Here is a 20,777-nt window from a genome sequence, read left to right as displayed (position 1 = left end):
CTACCAACCAAAATTTACTAAAATGAGACATATTTCATGCACCCCATCAACCATGCCGACGTTCTTATAAAATCACCATCGAACGAGCGCTGCAGCATTACGATTGTTTCCATGTTTCTCCACGGATTTCTTGAACCTGTTACTCAGCATCACATCTTCGAGAGCCAACCTCGACGAAGTGGGCCTGTCTATGTACCATGTTCAAGAAAGCCTGTGAAAAGTGTTTTACTTTAATTATCCATTTTTCCTCCATAAACTTTCAATGCTTTTTATAACACCATGAACTCTTGATCTGGTTCACAGCGTTAGCCAATTTAAACTTGGAACTGGTGGGTAACTGGTCTAACCCTCTAGTCCGATGTTTTAAACACTAGGTTGCACCATACTTGTTTGTCATATTACACTAGGCTGGCATGCTTTTGGTAACATGTGAATATCCTGAGTTCTGGCTAACATAGCTCCCAGTTTGCAACCCATATGGTTTGATGAGATGAGAGGAGCGTAGCTCTCAGTTTGTAAACCATATGCTTTGATGAGATAAGAGAGATATTATGCTCCACTCATGATAAATGTTTACGGTTTTATCGTTCTCTCGATTAATTTGATAACTATTAGATAGGGGCTTGCAATGAGCCAGGCCCGGGGACAGCTAGTCCTGGCTCCAGCCCGGCCATGGTCCCCACGGGGGTAGCTAGAGCCCAACCGGCCCTAAAAAATAGAAGAAACAAAGAAAGGTCGGGGCCAGGCTGAATTTGGTCGGCCACGGCCTAGGCCCAGCCCAAGCCCTCTCAGGTCATATTTTGTCCTAAGTCATAATTTGTTAGGGCCGGGCTAGACTGACCGGCCATTGCCAGCTTTGCTCTTAGATTAGAGCATATAAAGTCAATAGTCATTCCCAGATCTATAAACCAAATAATTCCAAAACATAATCATATATGTGCCCATTTGTTCCAAAATATAATCATATTTGCTCCATTGAATGGTGAGTGAACTAGAGCTGAATTGCTGAGAAAAAAATGAAGAAGTGAAGGATTATTACACTTCCAAAATAACATTTGCCTCCTAATCAATGAATGACACTATCCCAAAATAATATTTGCCCCTTTATTAGATTGATCTCGGTGACCAACCAAGCTTTACATCAGATTTATCCCTGGTACACAAATGAATAGGAGATCTAATTTATTTCACTTGTTTTTAAATGCACTCGAACAGCAACAACCAAAGAGTATTAGAGAATTAACTTTTATATTTACAAGCATACATTTGATAGAGAAAGTGAGAGAGACAATTACAAATATAATGTAATTGAACAAGATATTAGAGTCTTTTATACGAAGTCTAAAGAGCCTTGGAAATTGGTTACTTCAATGTCACTATTCATAGAAGAATCTGCTTCTTCTCAACACAATTTTGTTAACATGTATCACTGTTAACAGACTAACACAATTCTATTATCACCAGTTTTATCAGTCACAATTTTTCAAGAGATTGGGTTGCAACTGGTTTCTTTTGAACTTCTGAGTTCTAAAAACGAAAGTCGTGTCCACAGTTGTGGCAAACATGATTTCCATATATGGAATCCACTGATTGTGTACTTCATCGACTCATAAACAAGTAAAGTAGCGTGAACATCCTATGAGTATGAGAAATAAAGCATAAAATTGCCTCTGACATATTATCGAAAAGCAAAGGAAGAATACCACAGGTAGGAAAAAAACATAGAAATAATGGAAAAGAATAAAAAATTAATTATTCAAGTTTGTTTCCTGTACAAAATCGGGCGCTTGACTCGGATTTTCTAACCATTAAAAACAAGTCCTAAGGGACAATTCCTATAATTATGGGACAGTATTTGCTCAAAAACAAATTCAGAAAGTTTCATCAGTATATACAAGTATTTGCTCTTACCTTGACTTGTTATTTAATAAATAAAGATCGGCACAGTGGACATAAATCGGACTCTAGCCACTTCAAAATGCAATCATTTATCATAAAGATCGGCACACTGGACATAAATCATGGGACTCTGGCCACTTCAAAAAGCAAAATGCAATCAATGTGATAAATATGGTTACATGGCACCTCCCATGCATCATCATCATACTGAACACCAACCTCAGACAGGCACACACACATTATCTTTCTCCTCTGGATCCTCAGATTCTTCAATCTCCCTCTCAATCTTTCTCCTCTGGATCCTCAGATTATTCAATCTCCACAGACAGAAATACCTCCAATGCTACATCAATGGCTGGTTCAAGGTGCGAACAGGCGAAGTCCTTCGAGGTCACCCTCAGTTGAACCATGACTTGACATACTACGGAGGCTATAATCTTCTGGGGAATGTCCATGCCTATGAACTTGTCAATTAAGAAATAGATGAATCCTTTAGCAGAGTCTCTTAGAACTAGAACATCCAAAGGGATGGCGATCTTCCATGGCCATACTCGGTTCGATCTCTTACCGTCTCGAGTTTCAGAACCGATACCTCCTTGACGCACATATGTCTTCACTTTAAAGACTATGTTCATCAATACACAATCATTCGTGAGAGAATGACGTGGGAAGAGCCTGAATATTGGGTCAGACCTACTACTAACCATGTATCTTGAACATGCCATTTCTTTATTTTTTAATAGTTCCAAAGTCTTTTTTTTAGTTCAAAATAAAATGTCGGCCCCGAGAATGGATGTCTAGACCTCTTCGAAAGAGGTTCCTTTATGTACGGGATACTAGAACATGATACTATTCAACACGCCCGCTCGCAAGCTTCAACATGGATATGGCACTCATGATATGGAAAATTATATATATATATGCGAGGGTTTCCTACTAAGGTTTTTTACTTTTTGATAAGTTCATAATCCCTTAGATTTTTTTAAGGGTTGTTTTGATAAGTTCATAATCCTTGAGATTTTTCCTAAATTTAGGGTCTCAAATTGATTTTAAATTTTCAAGAACCAGAATTGGTGTTTTTTAATATTTTGAAGTCGGTTGTTGAAAAAAGGTGAACTTATATTTTTTTTAAATTTCCGTTTTGACATGAAAAAATGGATACCGTGATTTTGACATAAAAAAAATGGATATGGTGGTAATAACATAAACTATTCGATAGAAACTATAACGGATATGTATGTATGTAATTTTCTTTATATATATATATATATATATATATATATATATATATATATATATATATATATATATATCTAACAACATTTTTTCTCTATTTTCTTTTAAGAAAAAAGAAGAGCTAGACTCAGGCAAGTCACTCGAGTAAATCGCCTCAGCCAAATCCAGACGATAGAGTACGAGTCATACTTTAGCTGAGTTGATTTTTTGAACACTTTTTTATCCGTGAAATTCTACCGTGAGATTTCAAATTAAGTCAAGTTTTAAATCTGTATCCGTCAAATTTTAAATTAGGGCTAATTTTAAAAGTGGTAGTTATAAGCAGCTATTGAAAAATCACCCGAGTAGAAAGCACTTGACCGAGTTACTCGGGCTCAAGCACTTGCTGAGCCCACAACTCAGGGAGATATTAAAACAAATTCGATAAAAAATCATAAATAAACCTAAAAAACAGGGAATTCATTTAGGACATGTTTTCTATTATTTTGGAAAAGATTGAAAAATGGTTTGACTATAAATATTCATTTTTATATTTTTCTCATATTTTTTTAGATTATTTCAAGAATACCCGTCACAAGTTGATTTTTTTAAAAATCTATTTTTTTACTACTTTGCACCAATCTGAGTTACTCGGACTCGGCCCAAGTAATCAACATCACATCCCATTTTATAACTAATATTAAAAGTAATTGTAACCTCTTTGTAACAAAAATAAATAGTCTCATAATGTACAATCCTTAATATTAATTATTTTCCTCGAACTCAAGCCAACGTATATTTGCACCTACTGGCTTGGTCTGTACCTTAGCTATTCCGGAGGAAAAACCTGAGAAATACCCCTAGTTGGACTGTGTGACTCGGGTTTGGGACATTAAAAAAAGGCTCAGCCCATCTCATGGTTTTAAGCAGTATCGAAAATCAAGATCATTCATGATAACTATCTATAGAGTAAAAAATTGATGTATAAACAAGATTTCACATATTAAGAAAGTAGAGATTCAATGATCATTTTAATAAGAGAAATCAAAAACAAAAACACCATCAACCTCTCTTGAAGTGTATTATGCAAAACTCGAGGTATTTAAAAACTTCAAAAATAAAATCATGGAGAATTATTTTTTTTTATTTTATACAATGATTTGTGAGCTTTTCTTATCGTTTTCCCTATTTTAATCATTTTATTTTTCTAGGGTTTTTTCTAAAATACTTCTAATTGTCAATCAAATTTTTCTAAATCTATATTTTATCAGCTGAACTTTTTATGCTGCTTTTTGTTTTGTTTGACTTTTACTTCTGTTATTTTATTTTTTCCATTGATATATAGAGAGAGAGAAATTTTACCTCGGAGAAATAAGACTGCAATTTTTCTTCTTCTTCACTTTGGGGCCTTGGTAGTATTGCCGAGCCCCATGATGAGGTCTTTGACTCCATTATCTCCATTAGATAAGGTGTTTCCATTGTCACCAAAGAGTTAAGTCAAAATCCCCACATAATACTTAGGAGAATGGGTTGAAGCCTTGATGGTAGTATCAAAGAGAGCTCGATTTGGGTACAGCCCAAATCCAACTTAAGATGGAGAAAAAAAATCGATTCAAGACTGGATGTAACAATGAGAAACTGCACAGTTGAGGCTTATATGATAAGGAATGTATACTAGATAGAAAACCTTTTAGAAAAAAAAAATTCAAAATTAAATATAAGTGGAGAAAGAGATGAAAAGTCGGTTAAATAAGGATATATGTATTTGGATGAGGTAGATAATGTCAATGAGAGATGAGGAAAGGGCAAGTCTTTCTATACCGATTTATGCGTACCGATTTATGCGGGCCACTGGTTACCCATGGTAGAAGATTCAAATTTCCTTAAAAGATAGAGATCACGATGCATATCTAGACCTAGAGAATAGGGGTATTTGTTAACACGATATTCCAAAAAATTGCATTGGTTAGTTTCAAGAAATTATATTTCAAAAAGGAAAAAGTTTACATAAGGATGCAACCTTATAATGTAGAACTATATACGTACTTCAAAAATCCATCAGAAAACATAGTTTTTATGTTGAAAAACCTTTTGATTGATCATCTCGAAGTGGACATGTATGACCAAAAAAAAAAAGATTTTAAGTCTCAGAAATAGTGCATTTTACAACATATTATCTACGCCGTCCATTTTTAAGATTTTCATATGTTTATACATCTACTTGATTTTAACCGTTTTTTAAATTTAAAACTGGATAATTAGATATAAAAAAAGATTTTGAGATAATCCTAATAACATTTTACATCAAAATTATATACCATGATAAAATTTGAAAGTGCACCTTACCTCTACAGCAACGGATGCATCCGTATGCCAACTGCACCCTAAGCGTATTATCTTGAAAGAACTCCCAAAAAGAGAGCGGAAAATAGAATTTGCATAGTATATGCTATGCGATGCACAATGGACATCTACCTAACATTTTCAAGAAGGATTGTGGAGATTAAACATAGTATCCAATTAACGAACATTAAGCACAACAATAATGCGTCCCACCCTTTAATTTTAGATTAAATATTAAGTACAGCACCATTATAAAATGAAGTGCATACCTAAATTAAAGGACATTAAAATGCTATTAGGAAATCTTATTTCCCTTGATGAAAGTTGGGATTTTTGGCCTACATCATGGTTTGAAAACTTGATTTGAGTCTACTGGTACTTGACTGCGTTATTTAAACTCGCCCCTTGTTAAGTCTAATTTCTAGGTACAAATTCAGTTATATAAAAAAAATAAACATAAAAGGGTAAAATTTATATTATTTTACTAGATCAATGTGTAAATCTACACTATTCAAATAAGATAGAAAGTAGAGATTACCCTAACCTCACATTCAAACAATAATTGAATTATCACAATGGGTCCTCTCTCTAACACACACATATTTGCATTTTATATAAGGATTCATTTGGAAGTCCCAAAATTTAGCTGCAATTATAGAACTGCCTTAGATTTGGGCTGAATGGATGGCATGCAAAGGCACATGGAGTGCCTATTCCATTTATAGATCCAAACGGGGCAATTATGCAATCACACCATTGACAATTACCTTTGAGTTATGAATAATTGAATGCCAAAACCCAATAAAATTATATGTGCTTTTGAACACGTGAAGGCAACATTATGATTGTTTCCATGTTTTTCCACAGATTTCTTGAACCTGTTGCTCCACATCGCAACTTTGAGAACTAACTCGAAGAGGGGCCGTCTGAGTACCATCTTCAAGAAAGCCTGTGGAAAGCATGAAAACATCAAGTTTTCCACATTCCTAAATTTCCAAAACAAAACCTAGACCCTGAAATGAAATGGAGATAGAGAACAGAGATATAGAAAGAAAACAAAGAGAGAAAGCGATGAAAAGAAAGAATGAGAAAAGGAGGGGAGATGAAGAGGGTGCAGAGAGGGACCTTTTATAAATGTTTTGGGGTGGAATTAAGCAATAAGCAGCCCCATGACCGGCCTACTCCTAACTCAAACTCATTCATTCCTCCTCGCGTGGCAGTTTTCAAAACTGCCCCCAAACAAACATCACCATTTTTAGGGAGGGAAGTCGATTTGAAGCCGCTTCTTTCGGTTTTGTGAATTAGCCACATATTTGAGGGCCCCTATATGGAGGGAAGTCTTTCTTTAGTTGTTTTTTTTTCTTTTTTTCTTTTTTTCTTTTTCTTTTAATTTGGGGGGAGTCATCACGAAGAGGACCTTACTCTCGGTAGGCATTGAGCCTAGGATGTAGCTTTGTAAATTGTCAAATGCTAACTAATTTATCATGGTGAATGTATTAGATTAAAGCACGTTGTTTCGAGACTCTGTCAAGACTACTCGGACTCGGCTGATAACTCAGCCTCGCCCTATGGGCTAGACGAGTTTGCTCCAAGTACATTGCACAGTGCACACACATTATTAATATGTTATATGTAATAATGTGCCAATTTTTTACATGAACATTCAAATAAATATTGGTTTGTGTGTAGTCTTATACCCCATGAGGGTGAGGGTTTGAATCATTCCTTAGTCATCTGCGTTCTTTTGTTAACCTTTTTATTTTTTTAAAGAAAAATGGGTATTAAAAGTCGGGGAGGGCAGCGGACGTGGCCATCAGATCATTTAACACTCAATGTCATAAAAGCGAAGGCAATAATACCATATAAAATATGTTTTGTGTTTATTTTTTATTTTCTTTTGTTAACCTTTTCATTTTCTTTTTATTTTTTTAATGAAAAATTGGTGTTAAAAATCGAGGAGGGCAGCGGACCTGACCATAAGGTCGTTTAACACTCAATGTCATAAAGCGAAGGCTATAATACATATAAAATATGTTTTGTGTTGATTTTTTATTTTTTAACTTGAATTGTACTCAGGCAAGTTACACGAGCTCTCCCGAGTAACTCGGCTCGAGCAAGGGTCGAGTATCAAATAAAAGCGCTTAATAAATAAAAGAATATTGTGATTATCTGTAAAAAGAAATGGATAAGGTTTATATAAGGTTGCAACCTTAAAATGTAGAATTACAGATGCACCTCAAAAATATATCGGAAAATATTGTTTTAATGATGAAAAACCCTTTAATTGATCATCTCAATAACAAGATGTATGAATAAAAAAATAATAATAATAATAATAATATTTTGGGTCCCAGAAATAGTGCACCTTGCTACACATTATCTAGACCGTCCATTTTCAAGATTTTCATATGTTTATAGATCTACTTGATTTTAACCATTTTTAGAGTTTAAAATTTTATAATTAGATATGAAAATAGATTTTGAGATAGTCCTAAGAATTTTTTACTCCAAAATTACATGTTATGATAAAATTTGGAGGTGCGCATTAATTGGATTGTTTAATGTTGCAACCTTATAGAAACCACACCCAAAAGAAATTGACTTGTTCACTAATGTTTCCATTCACATCATCATCCAAAAATTAAAAGAGTAGTGCCAATGACATGGTATGGAGTCGTATCCCCATTAATGATTTTACGACCATCATATGAAGTATGCCCATGAACAAAGAGATCATTTATCTTTTGTAAATGGAGGTCACAATCATTCATGTCCCTTAAATTTCAAATGGGTAGTTATAAGAATGTCATTGAATACACACAAAGTTCAAAAAAAAAGTTCTCGGATTTTATTACTCACCCAAAATCATCCAATTTGAAATTTAATGAGTAATCACCAGCTTGTGAAAAATTATAAAAGAGGAAGGGCTTCCAATCACTACAAAAGACAGCAGCCTTGTATGTTGACAAACGCCCTCTTATCACATGCAGATAACTTGATCTTACTCCATATTTCTCAGTTCTCCTTGAATGTCCTGTTCATATATGGAGAGGAATTTTATGCGTGGGGGACGCACTCCTACATTTGCATCTCCTCGAGGCATCATACATCCATCTCAAAAAAGGATGTAAATTGGTGGACCTTCAAAAAATATAAAAATCAGCGGCCCCTTAAATTTTCTTCAAAAAAACTCAGCCTTCAAAATTATTTATTTATCAATTTATTTATTTATTTTACATATTAATGATCTTCATGTTAGAGATTTTATATATCTAAAAAATTAAGTCTAAAATTCATCTAAAAAATAGATCATAAAGAGAGGATGCATATCAACATATACATCCTAGGACTCATAAATATCGTATCCTTCATCTATGTTTCAGTAATATCTCTATCCAAAAAAAGAAAAAATAGAAGTCATGATAGTATGGTGAATGTTATCATATTCGCTTCAGAGTTTTTTTTGGTTTGGTCAGAAAAATGAAGCAATTCGGTTCTTCTGCCGATTTGGGAGAAAACTTCAGACTTCTTAAATAAATAAATACATATATATATATATATATATATATATATATATATATATATATATATATATATATATATATATATATATATATATATATATATATATACACTTTTATATAGATTTTTCTTTGCTTTGGCCGAATTGGCCTAAAGCACACCTAAATCCAGCCGAAGCAACCTGAATCTGACTGAAGCGACAGCACCAAGCTTCGCTTCCCTTTGAATTAAGCTTAAAATCCGAAGGCTTCAGCCTCTTCGGCCGAAGCAAAGTGTTGACAACATTGATCATACTATGGATGTCTTATTCCTGTGAACAATTTCACATCATGCGAAAGTATGCTCTTGATTGAAGAAGCATCATATTCTTCTAATCTAGTATAAAGGAGGATGGGATTGTATGGCAAAAGGAATTGTATACAATGCGACCATTTACCTTTTATACAAGGTGGTCGCAATTCTTAAGAACCATTTGATGTGAATTTGAGAGCTTGGATGTGTCACTAAGTTTGAGTTTCGTCAATGAAATAATTGCGGCTGCCCAATTTTACATCCAATGATCAAGATTAATGATGAAGATTAATGTGACCATCTTGTATCAAAGGTAAATGGTCTCATTCTATAATTTTCCATAATTAAAATTTTAAAATAAATGTATGGAATGGGCTCTAGGCAGAGGCGTCAGTGTGGAGCACACCACAATATTGACATCTATAGTTTCATTCTCGCTAGGTCCCAAGGTAACATTAAAAAAAATTATATATATGTGTGTGCACATTGAAAGAAAGACCTATGTAATCTTTTGCCTGGAAAATACAATTAAATTATTATGATGAGAAGTGGATCCATTTGGTTCATGAATTCATTCAACGATCACGGGGTCTTCCACCTTCAACTGTGGACTACATACCACACTTGCTTTATCGAACCGACTCAGTGTTTCTCATGACCCACAGTCCAAGCAAGGGCTCATTAGCGAGTTACCAAAGTCTGGTCAATGAGCCAAGGAGTCGCAATCTCAGTCTGTGGATGACAGGTCCTCTCCTGGAGACAAGTCAAGGTCACTACAATCTGATGCGACTACAGCTCTATGGCGCATAGGGGTATCTCTTGCACATGCATATGCTTCACCCAAAGGTGAATATCTAGCTTTCCCGAACGATCTATCTATATGCATGCCATGTAATGGAACAAGGATGAGGTTTTGACCCCCATCTCTGTAGGCCTACCATCACACATAAGGGTCATACAGACCCTCGACTCACTCATCTAGGTATAAGCTCTGACATCATCAAGGGCTAACCCAAAAACCCTTCTCGGTTTATTTTTTATGCTTCCAACCGACTAGCCTAGATCGTCAAACACAATCCGTTATCTGTAAATATCATTTGCTTAGTATGGTCTTCGAGGGACCACACTCCCACTAAATTTATGTTCCACTATAATAAATGTTTTTCATTACACACATATAAGGCCTTTAAAGGCCACATAAACCCAACATCTCCTACTTGGCCTTTGAAGGCCTTACATTCTCTCTTCCTCACTTTCTCTCATGTTGGGTCATGTAAATTTCTTCTTCTAAATCCCTATTTAGAAAGATTGTTTTAACATCCATTTGATGAACCTCAAAGTCAAAATGGGCTACTACAGTTATAAGGATTCGAATAGATGGAAATTTGGCAATAGAGAAAAACGTTTCCTCATAATCTATCCCTTCTTTCTAGGTGAAACCCTTTGCAATCAATCTAGCTTTGTATTTTCCTATTTTCCCTTTAGAGTTGAACTTTTTCTTGAAAATCCACATACAACCAATGGCCTTACGTTTTTCAAATAGGGGTACTAATTCTCATGCATTGTTTTGGTTAATGGAAGCATACTCATCTTTCATGGCTTCTACCCAATATTCCCTCTCAGGACAGGTCAAGGCTTCACGGTGAGTTCTAGGTTCTGAATCTGGATCTTCCCCAATCTTATCAAAACGTTCTCCAAGGTAGACAAAATGTTCTAAGTAAAAAGATGGTCTACTGACTCGGTTACTTCGTCTTGGCTCAGGTAAAGGTTCACTTTCTTTACGGAGTTCAGAAACAGGTTGGATTGGTTTAGAAGTTTCAGGTTCAAAGTCTCGATCTACATCCTTGTTTTTTGCCTTCTCATAAAAGTTGGTTTGTTTTCTATTGACCCTTGCTTCAAGGAACTCTTCTTCAAAGAAGTGAGCATCACGGCTTTCAATAACCGTATCAGTTTTAAAATTGTAGAATCGATACCCCTTACCGTGATCTGGGTAACCAATGAAAATAGATTTGACAGTTTTGGATTGCAATTTGGTTCTAATTTGATGTGGGATAAGGACATGGGCCGAGCAACCCCAAACTTTCAGGTGTTCAAGGCAGGGAGTACGTCTTGTGAAAATTTTATGAGGAGTAAGTGGGGCAGCTTTTGTGGGAGTCCGGTTAAGGATGTAACATGCTGTTAATACGGCTTCTCTCCAAAACTCCCATGAGAGATTTGCATCCCCATCATACTCGTTACCATTTACACTAAGGTCATATTCTTTCTCTCAGCTACTCCATTTTGTTCAGGAGTGTAAGGCATGATGTACTAATGGATGATCCCATTTTCAATGCACAATTCTTTAAAAATGTCAGATGAATATTCTCCTCTCTATCGGCTCTAAGGACTTTAATTTTCAGGTTGGTTTGATTCTCTACTTGGGCTTCATATTCTTTGAATTTTTCTAGGGCTTCTGATTTTACATGAATAAGGTACACATGGCCATATCGTGAGTGGTCATCTATAAAAGAGATAAAATATCTTTTTCCACTTTTGGTGGTCACATTCATAGGTCCACATATGTCACTATGAATGATTTTCAATACGCTGGTAGCTCTTTTGGCCTTGGTGATATTTTTTCTTATTAGTTTTTCTTGCACACAAGACTCACATACTTTCGATAAATCTCCCGTATAATTATGAAGAATCCCGTCCCTATTTAATCTTTCCATTCGTTTGATATTAATGCATCCTAACCTCATATGTCATAGGGTAGCATCTAATTCATTAGGGGACTAGACATAGGCAACATTCTCTTTTATTTCAACGGTAAATAGCCCTTCCAAATAAAACAAGTTCGAGTCTCTCTATTTGCTCCCTTATTTTCAAAATCTCATCTCTTAAAATATATTTTCTTCTCAAAAGTATTTCTTCCCTTTCCTTTCTTAAATTTAAAAGATGGTTGATATTTTACCATATGCACAGCATCCCTTGGGGTTTGCCTTGAACTCCTCATTTCTTCTTCAGATTTGATGGTCGTCATGAGTTTCTCCAATTTTAGGGCCTTTCTTTTAGCAGAGATGGAAGATATGAATGTCTCCCATGAATTAAGAAGAGAATTCATTAAATGATAGATTCATTGGGCTTCATGACTATATCTTCCAAATCTCTTACTAGCGCGTAAAACACTTGCGCATGATCTACAAACTTGGTACCTTCTACCATTTTTAAATCATTGTACCATCTCATAACCATAGTTTGCTTCATGAGAGAGGGTTCATCATACTCTCTTTCAAGTTTATCAAAAATCTCACTTGCAATATAGATTGACTCGTACTCAGAAGCATACGAGTCAGTCATGGCACATAAAATAATTTGTTTGCATCTCAAGTTCCTCCTCTTCCAGTTAGCGTACTCATTTTTTATTATTTGAGATGAGTCGTCAGTTGGACGATGAGATCGGTCATTAAAGAGTACCTCATGCAAGTTTTCTTCATAGAGCACAAATTTGATTTTTCTTTTCCACGAAGCAAAGTTGGTCCCATCAAACCTTTCGATTTTCAGGATTTCAGAGATGAAGGTACGAGCAGCCATTATTTTATATTCTCAAAAAAAAATAAGAAAAGACTCCTAATGCCAATCAAGTAAAACTAGTTCTGATACCAATGAAAGAAAGACCTATGTAATCTTTTATCGAGGAAATGCAATTAAATTGATATCATGGAAAGTGGATCTATATGGCTTAGGAATTCAATCAACGATCACGGGGTACTCCACCTTCAACTGTGGACTACAGACCACACTTGTTTTATCAAACCGACCCAGTGTTTCCCATGACCCACAGTTCAAACAGGGGCTCATTAGTGGGTCTCCAAAGTCTGGTAGATGAGCCAAGGAGTCGCAATCCTAGTTTGTGGATTACAGGTCTTCCCCTAGAGACAAGTCAAGGTCACCACGACCTGATGCGACCACAGCTCTATGGCGCATAGGGGTATCTCTCGCACGTGCGTATGCTTCACCCAAAAGTGGATATCTAGCTTTTCCGAACGATCTATCTATATGCATACCGTGTGATGGAACAAGGATGAGGTTTTGGCCACCATCTCTGTAAGCCTACCATCACACACACAATCTCTCGGCTCACTCATCTAGGCATAAGCTCCGACATCATCAAGGGCTAACCCAAAAACCCTTATCGATTTATTTTTTATGCTCAGGTACTTTGGGTTCTCCAACTGACTGGCTTAGATCGTCAAGCACAGTCCATTATCCTCAAATATCATTTGCTTAGTATGGTCTTCGAGGGACAACACTCCCACTGAATTTATGTTCTACTATAGTAAATATTTTTCATTACACACTTATAAGGCCTTTAAAGGCCACATAAACCCAACACACCTTTGGCGGGAGGATGGGTCTAACTGACCTAGAACCAGACTCGACCAATGAAACTATGAAGTCGATACTTATCTATTTGGACCCAACTAGTTCAGGAGATGATCCAAATCCCCAAACTAGGGCTAGCAACAGACTGGGTGCCCTAGCCCTGCCCGTTCCTAAAAACTATGTCAAGAAACTATAAAGTCGTACTTATGTGCTTAGACCTAACTAGTTCCAAGAGAGGAACCCAGACCATAGACCCAATGAGTCGGGTCACTAAACCCGGCTTGATCAGGGCTGTCCTTGAAAAGTTATTTCTGAAAATGGGCAGGGGCCTAAAATCCCCACTTATCTACCCAAAAAAAAAAACAATCTGCTCAATAGTAGAACGTGAAAGCTCCATTATGAGCTCATTAGTTTTAACTTTGAGTTAGAGTGCTTTGAAAAACGTATGATATTTTGCAGTTTGTAAGGGCAATTTTCAAACTTAGAGAAAATGTTAAAGGTTTCATCACACATTGCGTTGAACAAGTTTCTCCATGGAACAATGGAGTTTCTATAAGGCCTGTGCCGAAAAAAAGGTGATGCCCCACCTCAAAACTTTGTTCAAAACATACTTCGAGCATGAGAAATCTCTATCATGGGTCTAAAATCAATTTTCACTACTGATTGTGAAATTTGTAGCTCAAAAAATGGAGGGATCTTGCAGATCTATGAACATTTATTTTTAGGATAAAATGAAAAGCCTAAATAGTGTGTTACAATATATACAATTTTTAAGGCTTAATATCCTAATTTTTTCACAACCAAATGATCAAGGCCAAGATTATCGATTTTGAAGGTTTTCTGACAAAAATTGGAATTTTAAATAAGTTTTGAGATTAAGCTTTACTTATTTTGATAGGGTTGCAGACCTATCAAAACATTTTCCCTATGGATTTGCCTATGCCAACTTTTGAAATATACATTCTTTTCATTCTAATGAACAATCACAAAAAAAGAAAAAATTCAAAACACAACCTAGAAAGTATTTTTTGATCCCAATTAAGATAGGCTGTTCATTTTGGTGAGATGCTTAGATCTAGGCCTTAGAAGGATTTCTTCATTTCCAATTTTTTTGGATGATTTTACTATCATTAGATGAACAATTCTAAAAAAAAAATGATTTTGAGTCTATAAAGGCTAAGATCTTGAAATTCACAAAATGAATGCTCTAGATTTGTTTTTGGAGGTGACTCATTTTTAACATATCTAGGGTCCAAATTGAACTCTTTGTTTTTTGGAGATTGATTATTGAGATGAAGTGAGAGTGTGTGCAAAATTTGAGGTCATACAAATACCACAAACATGGTTTTCTAGAAGTGTCGTTGCATTATAATATGATACAACCATTGCATTAAATCATTGCTCATATATATATATATATATATATATATATATATATATATATATATATATATATATATTTATAAATTTTTTTTTTTTTTTGGGTGCGGTTTATATAGTCTAGGCTCTAAAACAATCAAATTAGAGCCTACCTTCAAATAGTGTCGAGAAATGTTATTTTAATACTGGAAATCTTTGTGATAGCCTTAAAATATATTTTCACCTTTATTTATAAATTTTAAATCTTAAAAAATGGCGTACATCGACAGATCTATGAAAATCTTTAAAATTGACAGTTTAAAAACGTGTTACAAAATACACTATTTCCAAAATGTGAAATACAATTTTTTCTTATGTCCGTGCATCTTGATGTTGAGATAAATCAATTTGAAGATATTTGAGCATCAAAACAACCTCTTCTAGTGTAATTTTTTAGGTAGGTTCTAATTTGATTGTTTAGGGCCTTGGCACTACATAGGAAGACACTACAAAACGCCTATAGGTGAAGTTCTACAGTACTTCACTAATACCTCATCACCGTCCAAAGTTAATCACATTATCATAGTTGTCCGGTAGTATTTGAATTTTTATAATTATTGTACTAATCATATTTATCTAAAATTTGAAGCGTGTACATATGACCAAATTACACCAAAATAAAATATTAAAAAAATAATATATAAGGGATTTAGGGGAAGTGAGGCCTGAACCCATACTATCCCGAAAACTAGTTTCATTCCGACTAATTTCCACCCAAATCAACGATTTGAAATGGAAATTGCCAGGTTTTAAAACACTAATACTCAAGATGCGCATGTAGCTATATGGTGCACCACAATGGACTTTGTGTGTTGCATGTAACTCAGAGTATCCACCTTCATTTCTAATAATGAATGGTGCAAATATATGCAGTTACTATTATTCCGTCTGTCTAAATATATTGGTATTTTTTGACGCCAATATCTGACTAAATAGATTATTAGAGTCTTGGGATTTTCAAATAATAGTATTGCACTAAATGAATTACCAGTATTGGTATTTTCAAACACTAATAACTCCCTAAATCACCATGTTAAACGTTTGAATTCCACTATGTCCATGGCGTTTAATTTTCAAAAGATAACGGTGATTTCAAATACCAATATTTCACTTTAAACACTTATATGAAATTTGTATGTTTTCACGCCATCTCATTAAACAATTCACTCGCGAAACATTGGAATATATGTAAATGAATGTCTTGTGAAGTGTTTAAAGAGCAATATTGGTATTTGAAAGTTCTGGTTTATCACATAAGTGTTTTTTAAAAAACTACTTTCATTTTGATGAAGGGGCAAAATTAGAAATTACTTATCAAATATTTGACTCATATGATTGCTCCTTTGTTAGCATGTTACATTCTAATTTCCTAGGGATTAATGGATTCCTTGCAGTTATTTTTTCTCATTAGCATACCTGTTGCAGTAAGCATGAGCACAAAATCACAACCTATAGTAGTTATTATTATTTTTGACAAAATAATAATGTTTAACTCTAGAAGTCGATAGAAATAGAACTCTAAACGTTATGGCACCTACTCACCTTTACAACTTCGGCCATTCTTGTGCTATAGTTTATTTGAAAGCCTACAATTGAAAATTCGGACTCAGGTTATGATTAATTAGGGAGGCTCCTTTGCAGAACCCAGGTCTAACAGGAGTTGATGGTGTCAACAGAGATTGCAATGGTGTGTTTGTTGCGGCGTCTGCAGCCTAGGACGGGCATCTTCAAGGCGTGACCTCTTGCTCCGATCTCCCCTACACCTAGGATGTTGTCTGCACCAAGAGCCAATATCGAACTTGATTCCAACTGCAGCTGGGCCGAGTCTCCATAGTCATTTAGAAAATTTTAGCTCTTTCAAAACATTAGGCAAATGTTTACCACTGATAAGGCTTTAATGATGAAAATGATCAATTGAAAGGTTTTTCAATTTCATAACACTATTTTTCGACTGTATTTTAGAGGTGCACCAACCTTAGATAAATTTTCCTTTTTAAATATTGCCCTCACTATTTCATATGTTACCCTCACAACCCACTTTTTTTGGAAATTTTGATTTATTTTTTTATTTATAAAATTAATCTCAAATTTTGAATGTCTATGCTTCTCACCAATCCACACTTATAGAAAATATAAAATTAATAACTCTAAATAAATAAAAAACTAAAATAACTAAAATGCCCCTACAGTTTGTACATATATTTAGGTCATTTTATCTTAGTTTAATTATCTTTTAAAGATGCTTTATGGTAATAAAAAACACAAAAATTTGATCTCAATATGTTATATAGAAAAAAAGACAAAACTGAAATACTAGACGCGCTCCTAAAAAGGCAGAACATAAACACAAATATGGAATATTGGAGCTAATTTTAAATTTCTAAAGAAAGTAATGTAAGTTTCCCTTAATATTTTTACCATGCGTACATAGAAAATACTTACAAATACTTACGAGTGAATTTCTACAGCATTTTGCTCATGGCTTATCACTATCCAAAGTCTATCTTGGTCACGGTTATCTAATAATATTTGAAATTTAAGAATTTTTCTACAAATCATCTTCATTTGAATTTTGGAGCATGTGAACATCAATCCAACTCACATATAAATGAAGTATTTCTAAAAAAAATAAAAAATGTTTAAAATACTCATGAAAATTTTATATGGAAAATTTGGTCATTTTTATTCTTTTGTATTTTATTTAGGAACGACCCACTAAGGGGCACACACCAAAAAAATTAAGGTTAACGTAATTTGTAGATAATTTATTAAGATTTAAACATTGTCAAACAATTTTTGATAGACTTTTATATCCATCACCTCTAGGAAAATAATCAACCAAAACAATTGCATGGCATCAAAGATAAGAAATATAGAGGATCATAAAATAAATTACAAAATTTATGAATCCACAACATTAAAATACCATAAATACCAATGAAAATATCTACGTAACCATAAGAGGAAGCCAATAAATCTACTAATTCCTAAATACTAACAATAAATCGATTGAATTCAAATAAATAGATGAGCCATGAGTGGCTAATTAAAAGAAGAAACAAATAAGCAAAATAAAGAAGCTTATAAATCCACTAACATGACCCCTGAACGAGCCAAGCTTAATCAACTTGGGGAAGTCCTGAGTCCCAAAACTGATTTTCATATTGAGGTTACATAGTTTTTACATCTTACACCAAGCACTCACCATAACTTCGTAAGAGTTTGAGCCAGCAACATGAGGGGTAAAGATAAGGATTAATCTTCTCTGAGCTTAATCAAAAAAAAGAAAAAAGACAAATCAAAATTGAACAACTGGGAAAGAAAAAAAAAAAAGAAAAATCAACTATAAATGCTCTTTGTAGATTTATGATTAATCTTCTTTGAGCTTAATCAGAAAAAAAATAGACAAATCAAAAATAAAATATTTTTTTGTAGATTTGGGGTTATGGGAGTAACCCTAAAAAAAAATAAAAGAAACTCAATGTATTCGTAGCTTCAACACAATAACGGGGAAGATAAAGGCAAGAAATCAATACCTGATGAAGGCAAGAAACCCTCGAGTGAGGAGAATGATCTTCAATGAGAGGCACAGAGAAAGAGGGACGTAGGGTGACGTTGGAGAGGCAAGAGAGGGAAAACAAAATAAGAAGGATGATGTGAGTGCGTGAATTGATGGAAAATATATATATATATATATATATATATATATATATATTCTTGCGGTGTGTGATCCCCGCGATCACCATTGTTGAGGGATAAGGACTTCTCACACCTTAAAATACAATCTAACAGAACTTAGAACTACAAGAGTGGGTTGGATGTTGGGATGCCCTCTCACTTAAGTTCCAATCGTCAAACGTGCCCTAAACGTTGGGCATTATGAAGGATTTGCATGCAATGGAAGAGAGGATATACATTAATGAGATGGAAACACAAATTGATGAGCTACTACTTGGTGGTCCAAGTGATTTCCATTATTAGCGATAGTTAAGATTATATCTACCAAGAAAGAAGTTATGTTTATTGATTAAATCCTCCCATGCATATGACAAGGTGTTATCACAAACTTCAAATAAAGCATGAAAGAGAAGATTGTGCTAGTTCTGGTGGGAACTATTTCTTTTTTTGTTCTTTTGGTTGCAGTTCACAAATAATATCATGCTGATGTTACTGGATTAATATTGCCTGTGGCAAATGGAGATCTGCAACCTATTTCTACTGTGGTTTTTTTCATTTATGATAGAATAACTCTGTTCTTTTTGCATTAATTCTAAACTACCGTTGAATAAAATGCTTGTAGTTTTGCATCCTCCATAAAGTTTGCTTTTTTTTTTTTTTTTTTTTTTAAAAGTTAAACCTACCTCCATGAAATTCCTGAAAGGATGATATCTTCCATGAAGTAGTAGGATTTGTATAATAACCCACCTACCAACTCCTTCATTGACAGGCCTCAGCAACCGAAGGACCCACCGTCCCTGCCCAAGATGGGTCCACGAAGGGCATTTATGTCGCCCCACCAAGAGCTGGTGGGGTTGGAAAGGCTGGAACTGAAATGAGGAGGAGAAACGAAGAGAATTCAATAAGAGTCGGTAACCTTTCGGAGGACACAAGGGCAGTGGTAGTGGCAGTATTAGTATTAGTATGAGTGGGGCAGTGGCAATAGGATTTGAACCCAATAAGGAAAAATTACAAAAAAAACCCGAAGACTACACTATTTGTGCAACTTACTCTCAATCTAACTTTTTTTCTCAGTTTTTTCCCTATAACATGCAAGTAACCCCCAACCTAAATAAAATAAAATAAAAAGACTAAACTACCCTTAATACTATTGCACACGCCTCTCTCTCACACGCCTCTCTCTCCGGTAGTAGAACCTGTGCGACACAGCGTTTCGGTAGTAGCCAAGGGCGCTCCAGCAATACCTCTTCGACAGTTGCAAAGGACGTTCCGGCAATAGTACTTGTGAGACACATCGCTCTGACAGTGGCAAAAGGCTCTCCAGCAGTAGAACTTGTGAGGCGTCAAATCACACAAAATTGATTTTTTTATATGGAAACGGCATTTTCATCTAAAAAAAGTACTTTTTATTTTGGGGGAATTTTGCATAGAAAGCTTATTGTGGGAAAAAAAATGAGAGAAAAGGTTTCGATGGGGATAAGTTGTATAGATAATATCTTTTGAGGAGTTTTTTGTAATTTTCCCTAGTAATAATCTAATGCTTGTCTTTCTTTTTTTTCATTTTTATTTTGTAACATTTGGAACAATATTGTTAACAGAGGTCATTACTGTCCATCCCAGCGACTGGACGGTGATGGAAGGGGATAAGACCTCCAGATTAATGACTTGTTTTGTGGGACTAGCATTCCCCCATCACTTTCCAACTCATTGTCCATCCCAGCTACTGGACAGTGATGGACGGGTGGAGACGGCGACAACCAGTTGTTTTATCATAACATGTAATTTTTTGTGTAACTAGTCGCTGTCGTTGGGATGGAGGGGGGGATTGTTTAAGGTTAGGTATTAGACGGTGATGCAAGGGGATAAGACATTCTATTAAGGTCGCAACCTTAAATAATCCAATTATGCGATTGCTCTAAATTTTATCATAACATGTAATTTTGGTATAAAGAGTTTTTAGGATTATCTGAAAGGTATTTTTGTATCTAATTATAACATTTTAAACTTAAAAATGATTAAAATCAGGTAGATCTATAAACGCATGA

General features: G+C 34.8%; 2 long non-coding RNA genes across 7 annotated transcripts; both read right to left on the bottom strand.

Moving 5' to 3' along the window:
• Positions 1-1,892: 1,892 nt before the first annotated feature.
• LOC110006491 (uncharacterized) lies at positions 1,893-5,579 on the bottom strand. Of its 2 annotated transcripts, none has more exons than XR_016057626.1 (2): positions 4,477-5,579; positions 1,893-2,524 (listed from the first exon to the last, which is right to left on the bottom strand). It is a non-coding gene; the product is annotated as an uncharacterized LOC110006491 (long non-coding RNA). The 2 variants fall into 2 exon arrangements; XR_016057625.1 differs by having other exon boundaries at positions 1,893-2,339.
• A 2,703-nt stretch (positions 5,580-8,282) lies between these two features.
• Positions 8,283-19,400, bottom strand: LOC148781527 (uncharacterized). Of its 5 annotated transcripts, XR_016057624.1 has the most exons (3): positions 18,591-19,375; positions 16,597-16,869; positions 8,283-8,598 (listed from the first exon to the last, which is right to left on the bottom strand). It is a non-coding gene; the product is annotated as an uncharacterized LOC148781527 (long non-coding RNA). The 5 variants fall into 5 exon arrangements; XR_016057621.1 differs by lacking the exon at positions 8,283-8,598 and having other exon boundaries at positions 16,488-18,319; positions 18,591-19,400; XR_016057622.1 differs by lacking the exon at positions 8,283-8,598 and having other exon boundaries at positions 16,488-16,869; positions 18,591-19,400.
• Between the last annotated feature and the right edge of the window lie 1,377 nt (positions 19,401-20,777).

This window comes from Amborella trichopoda, chromosome 6 (genome assembly GCF_054954075.1).
Source record: "Amborella trichopoda isolate Santa Cruz 75 chromosome 6, AtrichopodaSantaCruz75HAP2 v2.0, whole genome shotgun sequence".
NCBI lineage: Eukaryota > Viridiplantae > Streptophyta > Magnoliopsida > Amborellales > Amborellaceae > Amborella > Amborella trichopoda.
Note: the sequence above shows the minus strand (reverse complement) of the source record. Positions and strands in the feature narration are given on the sequence as shown.